The sequence below is a fragment of the Dreissena polymorpha genome, chromosome 5, assembly GCF_020536995.1.
Source record: "Dreissena polymorpha isolate Duluth1 chromosome 5, UMN_Dpol_1.0, whole genome shotgun sequence".
Lineage (NCBI taxonomy): Eukaryota > Metazoa > Mollusca > Bivalvia > Myida > Dreissenidae > Dreissena > Dreissena polymorpha.
This window is the reverse complement of record NC_068359.1, coordinates 110,305,135-110,316,859: the sequence shown is the minus strand read 5'-3', so window position 1 is coordinate 110,316,859 and position 11,725 is coordinate 110,305,135. Positions and strand designations below refer to the sequence as shown.

The following is an 11,725-nucleotide window of genomic DNA, read 5'->3' as shown; positions in this document are numbered from 1 at the left end:
TCTCACATACAATGTAATGTAACCGTCGTGTAAGAGATTGCACTAACATGCGAAACTAGTCAACTCGTACCTTAAGTCAACACGTACCTTCGGTCAACTCGTACCCGATTTGGTTAACTCGTACCCAATTTTTGGTCAACACGTTCCCCCACTATTCAACTCGTACCCGATTTGGTCAACGCGTACCCTCCTAAAAATTATTTGTATATATCAAAGACGTGAAGTTTTTTATATGTTTTTCTTGCTTTTTGTGATTTTTTTGGTATTGTACGCAACGGCTATAAATATGTGTAAAAGTTTCATCCTAATAAAAACTATTGTCATCGTCATATTAGAATTTGGCATTAACCTTATTTTTGCCAGCACTTTAGAACATTTATCAGTGACGCTTTAGAATTTATGACATGTATAGCCATGACGGCGTAAAAATCAATTAAATGCACTTATGTTTACAGAAGCAGCTTAACATATTTAAAAATAAATAAAAAGCTGTGTTAATTGTATTTTTTATATTAAGCAATACCGAATGCTTCATGTAAGTCCTTATCATTTTGAAAAGAAAAATGAATTTAATGGATAAAAAAAAGAAACAAAGACATTTCTATCAAGACTATTTGTATACTTTTAGGAATAACACTTGCTCAGTACAACAGAATGGTGAAAGGTGTAATCGAACCCCTTTTGTTTGTGTGCCATGTAGAGAAAGGCCACCGGTTGAGGTCATGGACGTGTCTCTCTGTGACGACAGTATCTCGGAATCCGAGTCCGACAATGAGTCTGTGCCCGAGTCCGATCATGAGTCCGTGCCCGAGCCTGGCAAAGAGACCGAGTCTGAGACCGAGAGTCCGAGCCCGAGTCTGGCCTAGAGTCCCAGCTCGAGTCTGGTCAAGAGTGCGAGCCCGATTCTGATATGGACACTTCTGTGCACGTGACAACGTAAAACAATTTTCTAGCTAAAGATGTCTCGAATTTTATTTATTTGGTGGTGGCTGCTTTCTGCCATTTTATTGGCGTATAAAAGGGTTTGAAGGACGCCAACACAACACGCCGATGGCTCCGACCCTAAAACTTTTTTAGCGCGTCTATACAACGCTTGCAGAGATGAAGATGCCAAAGATGTGCTGCTACGGCGTTCCAAACGCGCTCTCTTCAGTGCCTCTTGCAGACGGCATATTCAATGTATTTGGAATGATGTCGAAATAATCGCGGCGACATGGCGATCTAAGACTATGCCCAGTCACTGCTCGAAACGTTGCTGGCGACTGCATAACGAGCACCTTTGCGTTATGCATATATCTTGGCGGTCGTGAGTGCGCCATGCAAAGGTCGATGCAACTGTGGTGTAATGGTTCAGCGACATTAATAAAGCTATTTCATTAGCGAAAGTAAAGACATGAGTACGCGATAGTATTACATACGCAGGCGATAGTATTGATCATGTTTGCAATAAAATTAGGACAGCAGGCTATAGTTACTATGTGAGAATGATATACCTAATACGTGCGCATGCGATAGCTATTACGTGTGCACGCAAGAGTGATAACGTGCGCATGCGATAGCTATTACATGCACACGCGATATCTGATCAATGAGAATAGGTGTCTGATGATTCGTTAATGTTTACGTACGCTTGGGAAATATTTATAAAGTGATTGCTTATCACATAGGGTTCGATTTTATAAACGAATATTTAATTTCATAATTGTAAAGAATTGTTAATGTGACACTTCGAGTGCATAGAACTTCATTTGCAGTAGTAAATTTTTATGACTGAATATATATATATATATAGAAGAAATTCGAATATCGTCACTAGTTGCGTATAGTTTTCATTTACGTGAGCGGTTATTATAAGTGTAAAATTCAATTTCGACTGCAGACGTCTATCGCAATCGTCCCGTGGTATTTACCTCAGTATGGACACACACACAGCACACTCATAGTATGTCACGATCGTCCCGTGGTATTTACCTCAGTATGGACACACACACAAGTTTCAGGGATGGGACCCTAATTTCGATTCTATTTACCAAGTTTCCCTAAGTTCTAAACATGGCCAAACAACATCCGCCAACCCACGACTCGAACCCCAAAACCCACGACCCCTTAATAAAAAACAATAATCAGACTTTATCCTGTGTACTAGGATTTTCCCAACTAGCGAACTTCTTTGGCTTGAATCGGTTTACGCTAGGGGCCATAGTTCAAGTTCAATTTATGGTCATTATATGGGCATCGTTGGAAAGGTCTTGACAGCGCGCGTCAGGGTCTGAAAGATTTTTGATGATCGAACCTTCCGTTCAAAAGTTATGGCCCTTGGCGCAATGAGTTCTGAATTTAATGTAGTTATTTTCTCCTTTTTGATGAAATATTTTTTTTTTCTTCTTAGTGTTCATAGCTATTTTGGGTTTGTAGATGCAGGATGTAAATCTCTACAAGCCCCTGTAATATGCCCGGTGGTAAGGGGGGTAATAATGAAGTTGTGGGCATTGGGAACTCCGATTTTTATTGTGTTTTTAGACAGCGGGATGTTTGGCAATGTCTGGTGATTTTATTTCGCAATTTAACTGACATTGATTAACATTGACGGAAAGATTACTAAATTTGCAACAAAAAGACACTTGAAAATAAAAAATCGGGCAAAGAATAAACGTGCTACACGAGTTATAACGTGCTGGAGCCACTATTTTGGGGTTGCAAAGCACTTAAAGTGAGAATATACACCACTATTAGGCACTATTTAGCAACAGAGTACCGTGTAACCATATATACCGTTGAAAAGGTCTTTAAAAATCAGCCAGGATTTTTAAAGCATTATACAGAAATAACAGTTTGTGTTCCGCGGGGAGCTGATAAACCTTTTTTTGGCTTTTTTTCACCTCATTTTTATACAATAAGAATTATTAAAACTACTAAACGTGATATTTTATGCCAGAATATGGTATATATGGATATATATACGTTCACCGGACCTGACGATACCAGATATATGGTTGTGTGACCATTTGGGGCCGGGAAAGGGCGTGTCAAACAGGGGTACCCTCAAATACAATGAGATTTTTGTGTGTGTTGTGCTCTTTATACGGTTTAAAGTGACCAAAGTCGACCATTTCTTGACTTATATTCTTGAAACTTGGCACGATTATTATATTTGTACGCCGGACCGGACAAAATAAAAACTTTGACCTAAATATTGGCCCGGGGGTAGGCTAAAGGGGTCAAAGTGACCTACCCTCGGGCGCTGTGTCCATTTTTTTACCATAATACAATGTATTTTTTTTAAATATCTCATGTCTAGACCTGGAATATTTGGTATATTTAGGAAGATGTTGGCCCGGGAGTGAGCCCGGTGGTCAGGGAGGGTAATAAAGCGCGTCACGTGCGTTCTTAAGGTGGTTTTGGGGCCTAAACGTGCCATTTTGAGAACATATTGTGAGTTTTTCTCGAAATATATTAATATTTAGGCAGTGGCTAGTCGTATGGCCCCGTACGGCTAGACAAAAGGCTAGCCGTACGGCTCTGTACGTATAGCCTTTCCTATGGAGATTGTCTAGCCGTACGGCTGTTATGACACATAAATATATTGATTAATTATTGATCTACGTGCAGATTCCGAAATTTCTGGCCTTTAGACTAGTTCGTGTAGTCGTCGTCACGGAATTTGCAATCTGGTTTATGTTTCGTCGTGGTTGGAAACCGATTCGTGCAAAGTATATAAAGAGTGTAAACAAGGGAGATATATAAATGTAAATTTATTACGCCAAACAACAATTACAGCAATCAATAGAAATCACAGTTATGAAGTATATAAATACGTATTGTACATGCAAATATCAAATGTATACAATAAATATATAGTAAATAATATTAACTAAGTAAATGAAAATTGCGACATCACATCACAATGCGAAACGTTTATAACAAAACAAAAAAAGGAAACTTAACGTGAAAAGGATAAAACGATAAAAGAAAATGGGAAACGTAAATTTACAGAAATTAAGAAAAGCATTATAGAACGAAAACAATTAAATATGATTTTATTGCTTTCAGATAATAGCACTTGACAAAAGCATATACAACATGAAGGTATATACCCTATTTACACAATATGAGGCACCATTCCACGACTTGTAATGTCGACTATGCAAACAAATAAATCAACGGAACGAAAATGATTGCTTTTTGATGTGTAAAGTCTATTAATGATGCAGCGGCAACAAAGACGCTGATTATACAGTGTGAATACAAGGCTTATCCGTGTCTTTGTTGTTCGCATGTATGACAAATGCAGTTGTTCATATCTTAAATGACATGTCACTTTAAAGAAATAATACATGAGCCGCGTTTTGAGAAAACTGGGCTTAATGCACGTGCGTAAAGTGCCATCCCAGATTAGCCTGTACAGTCCGCACAGGCTATTCAGGGATACCATAAAAGCGGAAAGTGTCGTCGCTGATTAGCATGTGCGGACAGCTTAGGCTTATCTGGTACGACACTTTACGCACATGCATTTAGCCCAGTTTTCTCAGAACGCGACTCACATTATTTACAGAATCATACATTTGTCAGAGACAGATCGTAATGCAAACGCATCTAGTTTTAAGATCTTTAGTAACGTACAACTTCTAGTTTCTAACTCCTGTAAAACTGTACACAATTTGAACGCTAGTACTGTTCAATTATGCCTATTTATGCACCATAAGAGGAGAATTTTTCCCCAACAGTTAAAGACACGGGCATTTTCAGTGAACTGATATATTGCTTGTATAAAACCATCTATTTATCAATTGTCTAAAAGATAATTAAATTATTTGTGTAACTCAATTTCAGAGAACAACCTTTGACGGCTGCCGTCATTGAATTTCATAAAATCGATGCCGCAACTAATTAAAAACAGTTTTCACGCCTTACATAGGAACGTCGACTAATTAAAGAATCAAATTAGGAACCGAATTAAATTATTTGTGTAACTCAATTTCTGAGAACTATCTTTCACGGCCGCCGTCATTGAATTTCATAATATCGATGATGCAACTCATTAAAACAGTTTTTCACACTTTACTTAGGAACGTCGACTTATTAAAGAATCAAATAAGCAACCGTATTACATAAAAGGAAGCCGTAACAGATGAAAGAATTTTTTAACTTTTATGAGCTTAAACAAACTTATTACTGATTAACAGCACTGAATGACAATTCTTGACTTTATAAGCCGTACGGCTAGACAATCTCCATAGGAAAGGCTTTACGTACAGAGCCGTACGACTAGCCTCTTGTCTAGCCGTACGGGGCCGTACGACTAGCCACTGCCTAATATTTAATATTATTTGAGTAGATGTTGGTGAATTAAACAATAAATCGAAAAAATATTCAAGAAAAGTTGAAAGATGTTTGAACGGGGTCCAAAAAACGATTTTTTCATAAAATTGCATTGTTTGTTAGCTCGTTTCTTATTAAAATATTCTGTTAGACTAGTCATAGGCGCCTAAAAGCTATATTTTTCCGGTAGTTCAATGTACCACGGACACATTGATGTGCGCATTGGGGGTATAGCTGTGCCCTGGGGTCGAAATAGGATGTGTCAAAGTGGGTAACCCTCGTGAATGGTGCTCGTTCTTTAGCTTTTATGTTCTTTTTTAAGGGTTAAAGTTACCACAGTTGGCCATTTCTTGACTAATATGCTTGAAACTTTGAACAATTATTAATATGTGTATGCCGTACCGGACAAAATAAATACTTTAACCTAAATATTTGCCGGGGGTAAGCTCCTGGGGGTCAAAGTGAACTACCATCGGGCGCTGTGTCCATTCTTCCAACATGATACAATATACTGCACAATATTACTGATGTCTAGGCAAGGATATTTATTATATTGATGTAGCCGAAGTCGATATCTACCAAGCCCGGGGGTTTGCCCAGGGGTAAGGGTGGGTAATAAGCGCGCCACGTGCGTTCTTAAGGTGTTTTTTGGGGGGCCTAAAAGAGCATTTTGAGAAACGTTGGTGATTTTTTCTCCAAATGTATTATTATTTATTAGCATTTGAGTATAATTATGTTTGTGAATTTACGATTTAATAATTTAAAAAATAATTTTTAATAGTTTTAGACAAATTACCTCAATATGGACACACACACAGCACACTCATAGTATGTCACGATCGTCCCGTGGTATTTACCTCAGTATGGACACACACACAATGTTCAGGAATGGGACTCTAATTTTGATTCCATTTACCAAGTTTCTTTAAGTTCTAAACATGACCAAACAATATCAGCCACGACCCTTAATTAAAAAAAATCAGACTTTATCCCTATGTACTAGGATCCTCCCAACTAGCGAATTTCTTTGGCTTGAATCGGTTTAAGCTTGGGGCCATAATTTAGGCTCAGTCTGTCTGTTAACACAAGGACCACAATAATATATAATGATAATATAACTTGTGGCAATAGGTGTGTTTTAATTGTATTGCCTTATTTGGTGTTATACATTGTTGAAATAAATGACTGACTGAATGAGTGAGTAAGTTAGTAACTTACTCACTCATTCATTCAGTCAGTCAGTCACTTACACATTTAGTCAGTCACTCGATCACTCAGTCAGTCACTCAATCACTCACTCCTTCACTTCCTCACTAACTTACTCAATCACTACCTCACTCACAGTCAGTCACGCAATCACAAAGTACTCACTCAGTCACTTTTTCAGTCAATCAGTCATTTATTGTCGCGGATCAAGATTTTGGTATTAATTATCGGATACATTCAGCCCTTAAATAATATTGTAAGTTCGTTCGCACTTTTGTGTTTGAAAAGTCTTTTCGCTTAGCCCTAGGCAATATTGATAGCAACAAGTGAGTGTCTGTAATATTAATACACTGATGTGTGTATTATTTTAATAGTTTCAGACAAAAAACCCTGGGCAGAACCAGTACTAATTATGCATGCGTATATGTTGATTATATATAACAATAAATCAAGTAATTTACCTGGGTAGGGTTAGTAGAACCAGTAGTACCAGTACTTACAAAGTATATTAATTAAACAACATATGTACAACATAATAAAGTCACGTTCCAGGGTAAAACGACTACTTGGCACAGAAATACATAAATACAACGAGAACATATCAAAAAAATATATATACAACAATTTCCTGGGTACAAAAACCAGTTTTGTCAGCCGACACGGGTAATGTGAGCTCACGGAAAAGCAACTCAGTGAGACTTTCGTAACTTGAGATTTTTCACAATATTTCGTAGTGTATGGGTCCTCCTCGTCACTGGAGGACACCTGTCGCAGCCTCTTCCTGGACACAACACGGATCGGTATCGATGAGGATGATGATGACTCACACTGGGCATCCTTGATTTCCCCCTATAGAAAATAGACATAAAACGTGTTAATATGTATTTTCGAATATTTTAAGAAAGCTGAAAAGCGTATAGATTATATAAGTAAATAAATGATTGGCTTATCGTACATTTATGTATCTTACTCATCATTGTAAATCGTGTTTAAGCATTGTTAAGCTTACCAGGGAATCCGTCAGGCCGGTCTCCAAGTCTAGGGCCTGAGTGTCAGTGTCATGGTCAGGTTCCGGGGCGGCGACCGACGGCAGAGGGACATTCGTGTCGTCGTCGGTATGATGCGTGAAATCATGCCCATCTTTTTCATCGTACTGTTGAAAATAAATAAAACACGTGTAAGAAAATATATTCGATATTTGTAAAGAAATCTGCAATGCGAATTGATTATATAAATAATTAAATCAGCAGCTTATTGTACATTTCCATATGGTGTCGTCATCATCTGAGAATGTTAATCGCTAACCGTGTTTAATTCTCTGTAAAGCTTACCATCGTTTCCTCACGCTGTGGTTGCTGCTCCGGGGCGGCGGCCGAGGGCAGAGCGACGCGGGTGGCTGACAGGCAGCCCTGGATAGTGCGATCGGCCTGAAAAACATTCAGCTGAATAAGAAGCCGTCGGAAAAGAGTACAAAGTTGATTCATGTAAACTAAAAAAAAATACGAGTACTTAAAAGTGTGCTTAATGCAAAACATAATTATAGTGATTATAACCTTTTTATTTACGCTTGAAATAAATTAATTTTTTTTAAATAAAACTATTAACTGTTTTTGTTTTAATAATACAAAAAAAAAACCAAAAACATATATAATGATTTTTTTTTAAATTGAACATTAACAGTTTATAGTTTTGTTAGAAATTTTGTTTAAATTTTTGAAAAAAAAATATAATAAAAAAGTTATAATCACTTTAATTATGTTGGTTTGCAAAAACAGCATTAAGCACCCTTTTGACAGAACATCAAAACACATTCAAAAACTACCAGCGGAAACCTTAAATTCTATCGAAATAAAACAATAAGATAGTGAAATCAATATGATGTTGTCAAGTTGAACCCGAATCCGTTGCTACTTTTGCAATATCTTGACCTGTTAAAGGATTATTGATTGTAAATGGTGCGGTTCGAGAATAATGCATAGTTTATCTAAATGCATACATATTCATAATCAAATCAAATCCTATGTCTAAGCTTACTTCCTCCACCGTTGGTGCTGGTGCATGCTTTTTGTCCCCGGCCCACTTCAAGAAGGCTCAAACACTGTCAGGGCGGATCGAACTGTTCCTGGCTGGTGGGCCTTGGTTAGGTAGTTGTCGTGGACCTCCATGTGTCCTCCTCACACCAGCACGTCTGCAAACACGGCCCCCTCAGTGTACCCGCTCAGGGCCAGGAAGCGGTTCAGCTTCATTTGGACTCCAGGCGCTTCGCCACATTGCACTTCCACCCACAGCGCGTGGCCGCATGCATGATGAATTCTTCCACAATCGAAACTGAAAAAAATATTATTGAATGATATTCTATGCTACAGCTTGAAATTGCATAAAATTTTACTTACAACTGATTAATATAATTCCTAAGTATTCAAAATGTATAATATATTTATATTTTTATAATATTTTTTATCTTCGTTACTTACAGCTTTAACGACAAAGCATGATGCGAGAATGCGGGCCGAGGCTGAGACAGCAGTCCCGGGTGAGGAAGGTGTCCAGTGTCTGCTCACCCTCTGAAGAGCTCTCTTCTGGGCGTGGTGGCGGCTGTGGGTTGGCCGAACCATAACCGGCAGCGGACCCGGATGCGGTTGCTGACCTGTACGCTGCGGCGGAGGCAGGCACCTTCCGTTTCTGCATCTGAAAAGTTTATTATGGCGTTTGACTGAACAATTTACAAATCTTGTGGTTCGATTTAATTTTACACGTTGATAATCACCTTTTAGTGTTATAAACAAATGCCTCATGTGTGTATAATGTTTAATCATAATGAATAAAAAATGCACATCAACACAATGTAACTCTTACCACTCTTCTTGATTTCGCTCTTCCTGAGCACTAGTCCAGGGAGCCTCTGTCCTTGATATCTGTCTGGCGCAGGTGCTGAGCACTGGTAATACCGGCGTTCGCTGTTCGTTCATCTGCAAGTGGCGGCCCTTTGCTCGGACGAAAGCTGCTTCGCCTGCTCGGCCGACAGCTGTGCTTGCGCCAGATATAGTCGCTGACCCTCGCATACAGCGTCGTGATACCTTGCAGGCTACATATGGGGCATGACCTCGACATGTGTTCGACCTTTTTCTGAAATAAAATTTGGCAATGTGTCGGAAGCACCTGGCTATGAGCACGTGCTTATAAATTAATCACCCAATACGCTTATTATAATGCTGTTACTTAATAGTAAAGAATACATTTTAAATAGATGCATATCAATGAACGCCGAATAATAAAAACAAATCAAAGCACGTGGCCCAGGAAACTGAAAAATAAATAGTTTTAAACGAAATATAATGACAATCTTAATTGATATATCAAACTTTTGTTTTTACCTCTTGTAATGCATTTCACTGTTATAAAGACTCGCTATTTACATAAGCACCGTTCCTAGGAATACCAGTAGTGCGATATCACTATCATCTTAAGTAAGCATATACACAGGGGTTTAATTTTATAAACTTTTGTAGATGATAATACATACAAAATATAAAAGCACAGGGGTTTCACTGGGTAAAAAAAAGTTGTCGCCACAAACTTTGTTGCGTGAAACAAGTTGGAGCCAATCTTTCATTCTTTGTCCATGATAATGTAAACAATAATTTCTATTGACACATTTCAGTCAATCAACATAACGGTCATCATGAAATACATGTAGAAAAAACTCCACTCTCGTGATTAAAATCATTTATGATAATTGTAAATAATAGCAAATCTCTATTTTATATGACTTTATTACAATTCATTAACTATTGTCAGCACTGTTGACAGTTTCATTGGGTCACGAAAATATATGACAATATAAAAATAACTACTTGCCGAGTCCTCATATACGCATTCTATATAAAGATCGGAACAATATGCACAACTAAAATAACATATACTTCAGTCATACATGAACCAGTTCTAATGAAATCTTTCAAAAATAGTAAATAATCACATTTGTTCACCTTATAAACCACTTTCTTCTTGCCATTCTTGGGCGTTGTCCTCATTTTCTTATTCTATAAAATAATCCAATGACACCAGCTGGAACCTACACCACTGTATAAGATAATGTTATGTTATTAAATATAACACACTAGAAACACTGAAAACAGGATCCTTTTTTGTAAGAAAAAAATGTAAAAACTTGAGTCTGAAAACAGTAGGTGTGTGCTCCTACCTCGGATTAATGACCGGGCGCATGCCTAAGGGAAGTAACTGCTGTGAGGAGTTTGTCGGCTTTTGGTACGATGGTTCCCTGTTGGTGCTATTCTATTTCCGCTTTTCAAGACTGGAACCACAGAAACCAACCAAATATCAGAGATGAACGTCAAGTGTGTGGGGTCACACTCTGACACACAAACAAGTACTACAACGTTATTTCGAGGTACCCGTGGAAACGAGCCGAAAATGTGGGATATGGTATTTCCAAGCGTTTGGCGAGGTACTCGTTCCGAGGTAACGGGAAAAAGTACCTCGGTAGTTTTTGGTACCTCAGTACGTGGGTGTGTTTTTCAATGAATTACCTCGGCGTGTTAGGAATACAGACACACACACACACACACACACACACACACACACACACACACACAACACACACACACACACACACACACACACACACACACACACACACACACACACACACACACACACACACACACACACACACACACACAACACACACACACAACACACACACACACACACACACACACGCACGCACGCACGCGAGCATGCACGCACGCACGCACGCACACACACACACTCATGCGCGAAAGTGAGCATATACTTGTTAACAATCACATTTCATCAACAAGAAGGCGTACAAACTACACTTTTTTTATTTTTTTGGTGAAAAATTAATCAGTGTTACACACACACACACACAGTAAAACACACCAATGCATGGCTACATGCAAGCAACCACGCTCTCTCGAATACAAGCGAATTACCAATTTTATTCTTTTTGTTCAAAAGAATTTTCAACATGTTTGGTTATTGTATCTTATGTATGTTCCACTATGTTTAATGTAGTTCTGTTGTTTTTTTCTTTGTCCCTTTAGATGTTTTATATATTTTCACAAAACACCGGGACATATACGCGCGCCTACACACGCACAAAAATCACACACACGCACACTCACGCACACACACACGCCCGCGCACACAAACA

At 38.4% G+C, this 11,725-nt stretch overlaps 1 long non-coding RNA gene across 2 annotated transcripts; it reads right to left on the bottom strand.

The window, feature by feature from the left end:
- Nucleotides 1–6,856: 6,856 nt before the first annotated feature.
- LOC127832209 (uncharacterized) lies at nt 6,857–11,107 on the bottom strand. 2 transcript variants are annotated; one of them, XR_008026743.1, is made up of 7 exons: nt 10,730–11,107; nt 9,382–9,651; nt 9,000–9,213; nt 8,560–8,853; nt 7,857–7,952; nt 7,535–7,678; nt 6,857–7,374 (listed from the first exon to the last, which is right to left on the bottom strand). It is a non-coding gene; the product is annotated as an uncharacterized LOC127832209 (long non-coding RNA). The 2 variants fall into 2 exon arrangements; XR_008026742.1 differs by having other exon boundaries at nt 10,515–11,105.
- Between the last annotated feature and the right edge of the window lie 618 nt (nt 11,108–11,725).